The sequence below is a fragment of the Podarcis bocagei genome (genome assembly GCF_964188305.1).
Source record: "Podarcis bocagei genome assembly, chromosome: 5".
In the NCBI taxonomy this organism is placed as follows: Eukaryota; Metazoa; Chordata; class Lepidosauria; order Squamata; family Lacertidae; genus Podarcis; species Podarcis bocagei.
In genome coordinates, this window is record NC_138129.1 from 35168348 (window position 1) to 35180817 (window position 12470).

A 12470-nucleotide genomic window follows, 5' to 3' on the forward strand; every position below is an offset into this window, starting at 1 on the left:
TACACAGAATGTGTTTCTTTCTAGTTTCCTTGAATGCCATACATGATGGTGGGTGGATTGAGTTGTTGCTTGCGAGATCATGAGGTTTATGATCGCCCTTGAGCCAGTGCCACCAACTGGACTCATCCACTTCAGCCCCGATTGGGCTAGGCGAGCTGGGTAGCACTTCCAGAGACCACCTTCTGCACAGGAACAGGTCAAAGTGCTGTGGACTCACAGCTTAGAGTTGTGAGCACTGGATTCACTCCAACAAGAAGACAGTCGTCGCACAGCAGAGTATAGCAGAGCATAAACGACTCGGAGAGCAGCTCTGTAGAATATCTTCTTTTATTCTATCTACAACTATAATACACAACTATGTACAGAGCTAAATGAGGTCTAAACGAAAATGCTGAACTGCACTGAGTGTCTGCAGCTGCTCTTAGCAGCAACCTTATCTATACACACGATCTCTCTCTAACACTCAGTCTCTCTCTCTCTCCCCCCGACACTTTGATGTGAGGCTGGAGCGGAATAAGTAGAGAGCAGAAACCGCCCCTCCTCTCTGGAGAATCAGCAGAGAACATCAGCAGATTCTTGGATATGGGAGGGGTGAAATCTCCTCAGTTTAACGGAGGTGGAAAGTGCTTGAGCCATTTCACTGTTTCCATATTGCCCATTCCACATCTTCCTGCTTCCCTACGAATAGGGCAACAGCTTGCTTTGTTTTGTCTCCTGTCTCTGGGCCCTACAGGCAGGTGTTTAATTGTGGGTGTATCTCGCAACATGTTCTAGACGCAATAATAGTGTCTTAGTGATGGATTTATTCTGCTTCATGGTTTGTACTGTGATGCTTCCCCAATATTGCTGCATTAATTGCTGCTCAGATCACATATGACCACCCACTTCCCGACATCACATTTCTTTGTGGAAGAATTACTTTGAGTGGGGGAGCTTTGAATATGCACTCCTGTCTGACAAATGAAGAAGCAAAGTCCAGACAGCTTTGCTACTACAGGATGGTGAGAATTAGGCCTGTATTTTAGAAAACAAGTTTAGGTACAGCATTCTGACCACTTCACCTTTCGTAAGTGTCAGAGTGCTGGTTTTGACCTATAAAGCCTTAAACGGCTCAGGACTGCAATACCTCAAGAATCACCTCTTCCCATATGAACCTACCTAGTCCCTGAGATCATCTTCTGAGACCCTCCTTCATGTGCCACCTCCTCGAGAGGTCCAGAGGGTGGAAACACGAGAACGGGCCTTCTCTGCAGTGGAATGCTCTCCCCAGGGAAGAGAGCAGAGAGCAGCAGGGGTGGGGCAGCAGTGCTCAGCTGGCCAGATGTCCCCCACATTGTTGCTGCATACTGGGGCAGAGAAGGGTAGGAGCGAGGCCATGGCAAGGTCAGTGCCGTGTAAACACACTGGAGGAGTCAATCCTGTGTCTGCCACTCACCATCGGCTCCTCCTTCACCCTCCCGACACCAGTGACTGGAGGCCAGTTGCCATCTCCTACTGCCAAGCCATCTCCCTTGCGGGAGGAAAGAGTTTTCCCTGTCCCGATCATTTGATCCATCCATAGGCGCTGACTCCATGGGGCCTGAGGGGGCCCGAGCCCCCTCAAAAATTTGTTTGGGGGGGCTCTGCCCCCCCAATAATCTTGGGCGCCCCTCCAGCAGAGCGCCACCGCCGCCCCTCCCCCAGCCCAAAATGCACAGGGTCGGGCTGCATGCCTCCTGCCCTCCCTCCCGAGCAAAAGCTCCACCCAATTTCCTTCGGAGCTGATTAATAGGCGCAGCACGCTCTCCCCTATTCGCTCACGAGGAGGCGGCGCCACTTTATCTGCATATTCATGAGCTTATTTATTATTCATGAGCTTTCGCGGGCTCCCCCAATATTTTTTATAAGTCGGCGCCCCTGGATCCATCTCTGCAGATACATTAGAGTTCTGGCCTTTGGCACCATCTGCCTGATTTGCCATTCTGAAAAGGTTGTTTTTGAATTGGAAAGCCATAGACGAAAGAGGCGAAATGTAAGTTCATTCATTACCAGCAGATGGCAACACCCTCTATATCATATAGGCACAGATTATAGGCTTGCTGTATTTTGAAGAGCAAAAAGGAGGACACATTTGCCAACTTCTGCTTTTAGCTATGGATTGCTATGATGACTCTCATTTTACCTACTCATGAAAAAGAGGATGTGAGTATGGCTTGATAATTCTTGACAATCCCAGACAAAAACCAGCAGGTCTTTCACTGAGGGTTGCTAATGATTTTTTGCTGAAGATCTCGTGACTTTTTGAGCCTTCTGCATTACATTTTCTTGCACTCCCAGATGCACCCTGGAGCCATGCACTGTGCCAGAGGCTGCTCTGGAAGCTCTCCAGACTTTAACATAGGAAGATGACTCTGCTGAGTCTGCACTGACTGGCAGCAGTCCTTTGGGGTTTCAGACAGGAGAACGCAGGGATTGAAAAACCAGCCTTTCCCCTTTCTAAGGCCTTTCCCCTTTCCAGAGTGGCTTTTCACGGGTTATGATGCAGTGGTAAAGGGTGTGGAGGGCATGTAGGGTTGTGTGGGGAAAGGTAAAAGGAGCGGGTGGCACTGTGGACTAAACCACTGAGCCTCTTGGGCTTGCCGGTCAGAAGGTTGGTGGTTCGAATCCACACAATGGGGTGAGCTCCCATTGCTCGGTCCCAGCTCCTGCCAACCTAGCAGTTCAAAAGCATACCAGTGTGAGTAGATAAATAGGTACCACTGCGGCAGGAAGGTAAAAGGCATTTCCGTGCACTCTGGCTCCGTCACGGTGTCTTGTTGGGCCAGAAGTCACATGATGGCCACATGACCTGGAAAGCTGTCTGTGGACAAACACTGGCTCCCTTGGCCTGAAGCAAGATGAGTGCCACACCCCATAATCACCTTTGACAGGACTTAACCATCTAGGGGTCCTTTACCTTTACCTTTTACCTGTGTGGGGAGGACAGGAAGGAGAAGCTCTACTGCATAAGTGGAGATCCACGCACACTACATTGGATATCTCAAAATATAATCCAGCTGGTTTGTAAGTTTAGTTAGGAATTCAGGTTTAGATAAGCCTGAGCGCTAACCTGTCTCTCCAGCTGTAGACTGGAATGGCTACTGACTACTGGCACATCTGAGGACCGCATTCCTGCTGCATGAGGTGGAAGCATTTTTCTACGATGCACAAAGAACTCTGTGAACTTAGTTACCGGTAAAGCGCATCCCAGCAGGCAGTGTGCTGATCTGCTGTGGTTTGTCAGTGGCAATGTGCCCAGCTGGGTAATAATGTGCCCAGTCATAGTACAAAGTGCTGAGGATCAAATATGAGCAAACCTTCTCTGAGGGAAGGCCCATCGTAGGCACAAACTATGCATTACTGCCTCACTGCAAGCACACTGCAGCACAGGCGAGAGAAGGATCCCATGGAATGGAACAATCTTTTCCTTGGAACACGTTGTCTGCAAGCTGCTGCTGGCTAAACCCCAAAGCAGGAAAACTGATGGCAAGGCAGAATGACTGGCTTTATTGGCCCACCCTACAACTGAACCAGGAGGGTGTGCATATTCTGCATGGAAGAAAAACAAAATCCCCACCAGCCATCGATGGGTTTGGGTTTGGGGCTGGCGTAGGGATAACCAATTGTCAGTGACCTACTGATATCTCAGTCTCCATTCTCCATCTGCTGTGTGAGGGTAATAATACTGGGCTACTTTACATGGCTGTTGTACAGATTAACTGAGGTACTTTATACATTGAATTTACATTGGGTACATTGGTTCCATTGATTTCAAGTGACTTCATACTTGCTCTACTTTTTTTCTGGGTTTCATCCAATGATATTACATACACAACAACAACAACAACAACAACAACAAGGCAATTATTTATCTAAGCATTTATCTGTTTTTACCAGTGAGATTTTATAATGCAGGATTATGCTGGATTTCTCTGCAACCATAAGCCTAGAAATTTACATTTCTATCAAATGTGGAAATTCTCACATTTATAGCACAAGTCTTCAGGAGAAAGAGAAATATGATTCACTGTTTATGTACTGATTATGTGTGATTTACTGGTTATGCAGCAGATAATGAAAAGAAGGGTTTGAGAAGGACTTGCAAAAACAAAGTATTTAAGGTGCAAATCCTTTAGTTTACACACTTTGAGGTCTGCAAGTATCTCTAACAATGGAACCTCTATTCAGTAATAAGTAAAATAAAAGGAAATCTGTGGTTTGACCTGCAGGCCCCATGTATTCCTCTTTGTCCCATATGTGCACATAAAAGAGCATAGTTACATCCCCATCATTTTAGTGTTCCCTGTAAAGCAGGGGTCAGCAAACTTTTTCAGCAGGGGGCCGGTCCACTATCCCTCAGAACTTGTGGGGGGCCAGACTATATTTTTTTTGGGGGGATGAACAAATTCCTATGCCCCATAAATAACCCAGAGATGCATTTTAAATAAAAGGACACATTCTACTCATGTAAAAACATGGTGATTCCTGGACCGTCAGCAGGCCGGATTTAGAAGGCGATTGGGCCAGATCCGGCCCCTGGGCCTTAGTTTGCTTACCCATGCTGTAAAGTTTACAAGTTGCTATAAATCCCTAGGACACTTAGGGCAGAGTGTGGAGTGCCTCATTCCCTAGTCAGTCATGCAGTCTTGTAAGTGATGATGGTGATTTACCGTATTTTTCGCTCTATAACACGCACTCGACCATAACACGCATGTAGTTTTTAGAGGAGGAAAATCTGTAGGCATGCCACCTGTAGGCATTCCCTCCATAACACGCACAGACATTTCCCCTTACTTTTTAGGAGGAAAAAAGTGAGTGTTATGGTGCAAAAAATACGGTAATTTCAGCATCTTTTGTATGACACTCCAGTGAATTCTCAAGTGTCACAGGTGCAGTTTTTGTTGTTGATCTTTCACCTACATAATTCTAGACCAGGATTGGTCCACCATCAAGATTTCCTGTTAGTTATGCTCTCTGTTGCATTTGAGGCCATGTGCAAGGAAAAGAGGATGTCTGTCTCTCTGTCTGTGCACGGAGGTGGAAAGGGAACCTCAATACAAGATTGTGAATTAAGGCAGTTATGTGGTCCTGAAGAATTCCAGCATAGTTATTGTGAAAAGAAGTGTGAAAAGAAGGCTTACAGGTGCAATGGTGCAAAAATGTACAGTGGTACCTTGGTTTACGAACTTAATCTGTTCCAGAAGTCTGTTCTTAAATCAAAGCATTCTTAAACCAAGGCGTGCTTTCCCATAGCAGCGGGGGACTCAATTTACAAATGGAACACACTCAACAGGAAGCGGATCATTTTCTGCTTCCAAGGCAAAGTTCACAAACCAAAAAACCTACTTCTGGGTTTGCAGCGTTCTTAATCCAAGTTGTTCATAAACTAAGCTGTTCTTAAACCAAGGTACCACTGTATTGGACAATAGCAGAGGGTGACTTGCAAAAACGTTGTTAAACAATTAGTAACATTCTAAGAGCAGTTACAGTTAAAAATGTTTGTCTACTCAATGATCCTACACTGAGTTCACGTGAGGCTCTTATTCCAAAACTTGATGACAGCAAATCTCACTTGAAAATATGCAGAAGCTCTTTATCCTGGCTAATAGCAGTACTGGCTCAACTGCAAGCACAGGGTCCAGAAATCAAGATTCCAATGTACATGAGCAAGGTGAGAGGTTTGTAACCAAATGGAAGCTATGAAGATGTCCAGACAGTTGGCATGTCCCTTCCACCAAGCTTTTAAAAATGAGGTGGGGTGGGACTCTCTTTTCCTTGGTTGAAACTGAAGCAATAACCTGCTTCTGGGATATCTTTAGGTGTCTGTCTTCTCAGATGCTTCCTCCCTCAGTCAATCATGCTTTGAGATCTGCTGGGTGGGGGTGCCTTATTTTTTATTCCTTTCAAGTGGGTCAGTAGCAGCCTCTACAGCTCTGGGAAATGGGCAAATCACAATGAAGGTAGGAGTACAGTGCTACCTTGGGTTAAGAACTTAATTCGTTCCGGAGGTCCGTTCTTAACCTGAAACTGTTCTTAACCTGAGGTACCACTTTAGCTAATGGGGCTTCCCACTGCTGCTGCACCGCTGCTGCCGCACGATTTCTGTTCTCATCCTGAAGCAAAGTTCTTAACCCAAGGTACTATTTCTGGGTTAACGGAGTCTGTAACCTGAAGTGTCTGTAACCTGAGGTACCACTGTAATGGTTAAATGACCTCCAGTTTTCTTCGGTCAGAAGTACAGCTTGTCTTAAAAACAACACCACCGGGCTCTTTTACATTGCTTATTGCCCAGCTAAAGTACCAGAAACAGAATAGAGATAAAGTTAAACATTACCTTGTGCCTGCCCCCCAGGGAGCCAGTGGATGCCCTCACTGGAGCAGGTAAGAGAATTGCTGATTAAACCTTGTCACACACAAACAAACAAAGCAGTTCTCAGAGAGTTCAGGAGAAAAAAAGATCTGAGTACAGATTTTGGACTCAGTTGCTCTCATGCACACACTAGAGATGCAGACGTATTCTATATTTTCATTCTGCAAAAGGACTGTGCATTCAGCCAGAGAATCTGCCATAAAAATGCAGCCAAAGCAGCTCTCGCATTGCACTGAATTTCCCTTTTGTGCTTCACAGTCCTATGCCACAAAGTGGTTGCATCTCTTTCCCATATATTTGTTCTTTTTCTTGCTGGAGGTGCCACCAAGATTTCTCCTCTAAAATAGCATGACATTTATGCAATTGCATCAGAGCACTTTTGCAAAACAGGATGTAAATCGCACAACAGTACTACCTTAGTTATCTCTCATAATCATTGTGATAATTTCATTTTAGCAGACTTTTTTTTTTTTAAGAAGGTCTTCACATTGGATGGTTCAATGTTTTCATCTGAGAATCTCAACAAAGTCTCCATAATGGAAAATGGTTGTTACGTCTTTATATAAGCTGTGAGTTTAGTGCTTTCCCCACAGAATGCACAAGAGATTTGCTATGATGATGTACAAATAGCATCTTAGCTCCAACTGCTGATCACAAAAGAAAAGCAAAAGTGCTGAAGGTAAGAATGATAAGGTAAGACCAAGCTATACACTCCACTCACCCCCCTCAGATTAACCTGAGATTAGCATAATTGCTGGTTGGGAAATATTGGGTGCTGATAGCTCTGCAGAAGACTAGACTGGGAAATAAATCTTTTAAAGCAGTGTAATAAAACTCACTTGCTGGTGAAAGATAATAATTTTATTGCCTCTCTGTGATACAAGTACAAGGCCATCAAAGCTTTATGGTTTGCATTTGTTGGAAGGCAGCTATCAACACGCCACACACCTTAACTAAGGCCGTATCTGCACCATACACTAAAAGCACTATTGTATCACTTAAACAGCTATGCTTTGGCCCAAAGAATGCTGGGAATTGTAGTTTTTATGGGTGCTGAGAGTCCTTAGGAGAACCCTATTTCACTCAAAGAGGTACAACTTCCAGAGTGGTTTAACAATTAACCTCCCTTCTCTGGGAACTCTGAGAATTGTGGCTCTGTGTTATGGTTCTTCTGTCAAAGGAAGGTTTTCAATCCATTGGTGGGATCCTGCTGGAGGAAGGAGATGAGATGATTCTGCACACTCTTCTTCCCACTGTGGCACTCAGATATCCTGCCTACACTGTTCCAGAGAGTCTCAACTCTCTGAAGCAAAATTTCAAAGGGTGCAAGGCACTATGGGGGAGGTGGGGAGCGGTGGGAGCAAAGTCTGGATCGAAGCCATACTCTGTTCCAATGTTTGGAAATCTAACACATTTGGAAATGTCGGACTTCTGACATGGTAGAAGTTTGCAAAATTATCCTTGGCATGGAGAAAGTGTCTAAGAGAAAAGTTTTTCTCCTTCTCTCTTTATGCTAGAACTTCTGGATATTCAGTGGAGCTAAGCAGTGGAAGATTCAGGACAGAGAAAAGAAAGTAATACTTCACTCTGTACTTAGTTGAACCATAGAACTCTCTCCCACAGGAGGCAGGGATGGCTACTGTGGCGTACGTATGGAGCCCCCGGTCGTCTCACGGACTATTGACCAGTACACCACTAATCCGCTGCCACCAACCAGGTCCTGGTAAAATCACTTCAACCTCAGCCAGCTTTTCAACTCATAAAGAAGAGTGTATTTTATTTCAGACTTAAAACAAAACTATTACAGCATTCCAAACAGTGTTCCTCTTTACTTTCTTAGTCTTATGTTCCTCTCTCTATCTCTGCTACCACCCCACACTCAAGGACCAACTGCCCTAACTGTCTGTCTATTACCAACTGCCTTTCCCCACCAGCCAACCCACTCAAACCAACCAACTACCCACCCACAACTCCCAACAAACTAACCCCCAGAACTCCTCCCAGAACTCCTTTATAGACCCACTGACTCCACCCCCCTGGGTCCTGTCGGTGCAACCTATTTAACTATTTCCCCTCCAGCACTCTCTCATATATGGTAACGTCACAGCTACAAACCTAGATGGCTTTAAAAGAAGTTTGGAAAAAAATTGTGGAGGATGGGGCTGGCCCATGACTAGTAGCCATGTTGGCTATGTTTGTACTCCACTGTCAGAAGCAGCAAGGCTCTGAATATCCATAGCTTAAAATGACAGGTGCGCAAGTGCTTTTGCACTCATGTCCTGCTTTCAGGTTTCTCCCAGGCATCTGGTTGGCCACAGTGAGAACAGGAAGCTAGACTAGATGACCCACTGGCTTCATCCAGCAGGATTGTCTTATATTATTATCCCTTCCCCATCCTTTTACCCTCAAAGTAACCCTAAGTGGTAGAGTTGGTTGGCTCAGGATTGCATTGTGAGTTTGGTTGCCCAACAAGGATTTGAACCTGAATCTTCTCAGTCTTATTTTAACACTAATTCATCTTGGTTACAGAACCAAGGTGATTGGTCTAGTGTAATATAATGGCAGATATTATTATTATTATTATTATTATTATTATTATTATTATTATTATTATTGAGGATGCCCATTTTATAGCACTTTAAAATGCTCTTAATATACATTTATCAGCAATGCACCACAAGCCAAAGTAAAACTGCCTGTTGATTGAGGTGACTTTTTTATTTATTTGTTTAAATTCTGATTTACTGTTGTTACAGTTAATCCCTTAAACATTACGGCTTTCAGTCCTTTAGAAATGTCTGTGCTAACTGTAGGTGTTCCTTTCTGTCCCTATAAAAGCCCAATCCTTTTGAAAGGCCTGCTAAGCTCTTAGCCTCAACAATAACCCATGGCAATGACTTCTGAAGCTTAATTTTGCATTGGGTGTATAACCAAAAGGTCTGTTGCTTCATCAATGCTAATGGAGAGTTATGAGGTTGTTATTATTATTATTATTATGTCCTTTGTTAGTGGCAGGGTGACAGTACTGAAGGATTCCTTCCAACGGACAGAGTTTTCTGCCTGCATGGAAAATTGCTTAAGAAAAGCACATTGGAGAGGAAAGTTTGCTAAAAAATGGAGGAGAAAGACTTTTGACAGATTTATCATTTCAGAGGGTAATTGCAGTCAGGAACCTTTCATTAAAATAATGCTATGTTAACCGTCTGCAGTCAACTGTTAAAAAAAAATAATAAACAAGAAAATTCCCCTCCCATTCTGCCTGCGGGACGGGAGATTGCTGGCAAACCAACCAGTCGCTCAGGTTTATTGGATGAGAAAATTAAATGTAGGGAATAAAAATAAGGGAGGGGACAGCGAGGAAGGGATTGCGAAAGGGGAATCTGCCTGGTTCACGAAAGCACCTGAACCAGACCCCTTCAGCTGTGCCTTTGTTGAATTAAGTACTTTGTTGAATGCTTACACTGGATAATACAGAGAGCTGAGCAGAATCCCGAGAATGCCTTAACCCAGGAGAGCTATGGGTCTTAACTGATAAGGCAGGCCTCCTTAGGACATTCACTGTGAAAGGTACCCCAGCGCTTCAGTTACTGGGGTGGGAGATTTGAGAGATTCCTTAACAAAATCCACAAGCTCTGTTTCCAATTTTAGTCAAATCATGCTTTTCCCAGCAGCCTTATAAAGATAGGGCAGAGGAGGCCCCTAGTTAATGTAGTACAATGTCAGTGCTAATGATGGGACGTGAGAATATTCACTGGAGAATATTCTTGAGAATATTCTCTGCAAGAAAATTCTCCTGAGAATATTCTCCCCAAACTGTAAATTCTGTGTCATCTACACAGCTGCTTTAAATGTACACACCTCATTAATTGAGAATATTCTTGAGAATGCTTCAGAACCAAATATGTAAATTCAGCATATATTTATCTGCATGCACACACACACAGAGAATGTATTTATCTTCTTTCACTAACAAGCTTGGAGCATCAGCAGGGACTCCATGGATTGCCTCAAAGTTGTAAAAAGAGAAAAAGCACACTGTCCATGGTACCATAATGGCTTTCAAAAGTCGTGGTTTTCTAAGCAAGAATCTAGACAGGAGGGTTTCTTTTAATCAGCTCAGTTATAGCGGCTGTACTCAGAAGTCCCACTCAGCTCAGTCTTTGATCCTCTGAAATAGTTTTATTTCCCCCCAGCTCTAATATATACTCCATTGCATTTCCATATACTCCAGCTGTTTCCATCTATTGCTTGTTACTGACCCTTGGAGATCACAGATGATAGATGATATAGATAGATATAGATATAGATATAGATATAGATATAGATATAGATATAGATATAGATATAGATATAGATATAGATATAGATATAGATATAGATATAGATATAGATATAGATATAGATATAGATATGGTGGTAGTCAGCTAAATTTCAATCGGAGTTGTTGGCATCTGTCTGTCTCAAGAGACAAAGGAGTGAGTCTCTAGGGGTGAAATCAAATCGCTACATTAGTAGCACTGAAGTGACCACCCCAGGGTGCAAGCCTAGGCAGTGTGTATGGAGGTCCTGGGCTGCCCGGACGACAAGACCTCCCTATCAGCCTCACTGATGTGGTCCAAAGGAAAGCAGAGCAATACCTTTGACACCAGCTTGGCTACAAGAGTTGCCAGAAGGAGGTATATGAGGCACCATGCAGCCATCTTAAAGGTAAAGGGACACCTGACCGTTAGGTCCAGTTGCGGATGACTCTGGGGTTGCGGCGCTCATCTCGCTTTATTGGCTGAGGAAGCCGACATACAGCTTCCAGGTCATGTGGCCAGCATGACTAAGCCACCTCTGGCGAACCAGAGCAGCACACAGAAACACTGTTTACCTTCCCGCCGGAGCGGTACCTATTTATCTACTTGCATTTTGACGTGCTTTCGAACTGCTAGGTTGGCAGGAGCTGGGACTGAGCAACGGGAGCTCACCCCATCACAGGGATTCAAACCGCCAACCTTCTGATCGGCAAGTCCTAGGCTCTGTGGTTTAACACACAGTGCCAGCCATCTTAGAGACCCCTAAAATTAATGAACATGACACAATTGGGTCCATTATTTTCTACGGGGCTATTCTTACTAAATATTCTTACTAAAACTTAGTTGAATATCACCCAATGTCTATTAAGTGTGCATAAGACCGTAGCATCTGGTGTTTTCTTTTTAAATGTAAGCTGAACATTCAAGAAAGGTACCTGGAGCGTGGGTCATTCCCCTCCCCTCAATTTATTTATTTTACTGTATTTTAATATTTTTGATCTCGCAAACTGATTTGCAGTGGCGTAGCATGGGGGGTGCAGGGGGGGGCAGCCGCACCGGGAGCAACATCTGGGGGTTAGGGTTAGGGGGCGCAAATCCACAGGTTAGGGGGCGCAAATTACTTGCCTTGCCCCGGGTGCTGACAACCCACACTACGCCACTGCTGCTTTGAGATCATTTATTAATGCTAAGGAGCATATAAAGCCACAATACATTTTAAAATAAATAAAACTTTACTTTATAATAAAACAAAATAAGTATCCCTTCTCCCTGCCCATCTGTGGCTACATGTTCTTATGACACAAACATATAATGGTTAGGACAGCAAAACTGTTCCCATTAGTCAGAGGGGGAAAAAATTCTAGTAGAGGACATTTGAAATGAGGGATCTGTGTGTCCAGAAAACCCTGGGATAACAGTTTCCCACATGCAAGCCCTCATTTAATGATGCATTTAGAAATGATGGTGACTCTGCATGCACGAACGCCGTCAGGGTTAGGCCAAAGAGGATTAGAAGTCTGTGCTTTTAAAGATAATCCCAAACGATGTCATCTTTCGACTGAAATGAGTTTCAGATCTGTGCTATTTACTTTGCTCCCGAACTTGTTCCGCAAGCAGCTTCAGATCAGCGCACCTTGCTGCACCTGCCTTGGATAAGGGGCTCAGGTGTCAGGTGGGTGTTGTACAGGGAGGCACCCACCTCATCCAGCCTCCTAACTTCACAAGGCTGGATGGAGCACAACTCCTTCATGGGCCCTGTGACTCACTCCTTGGGAACCTGCCAC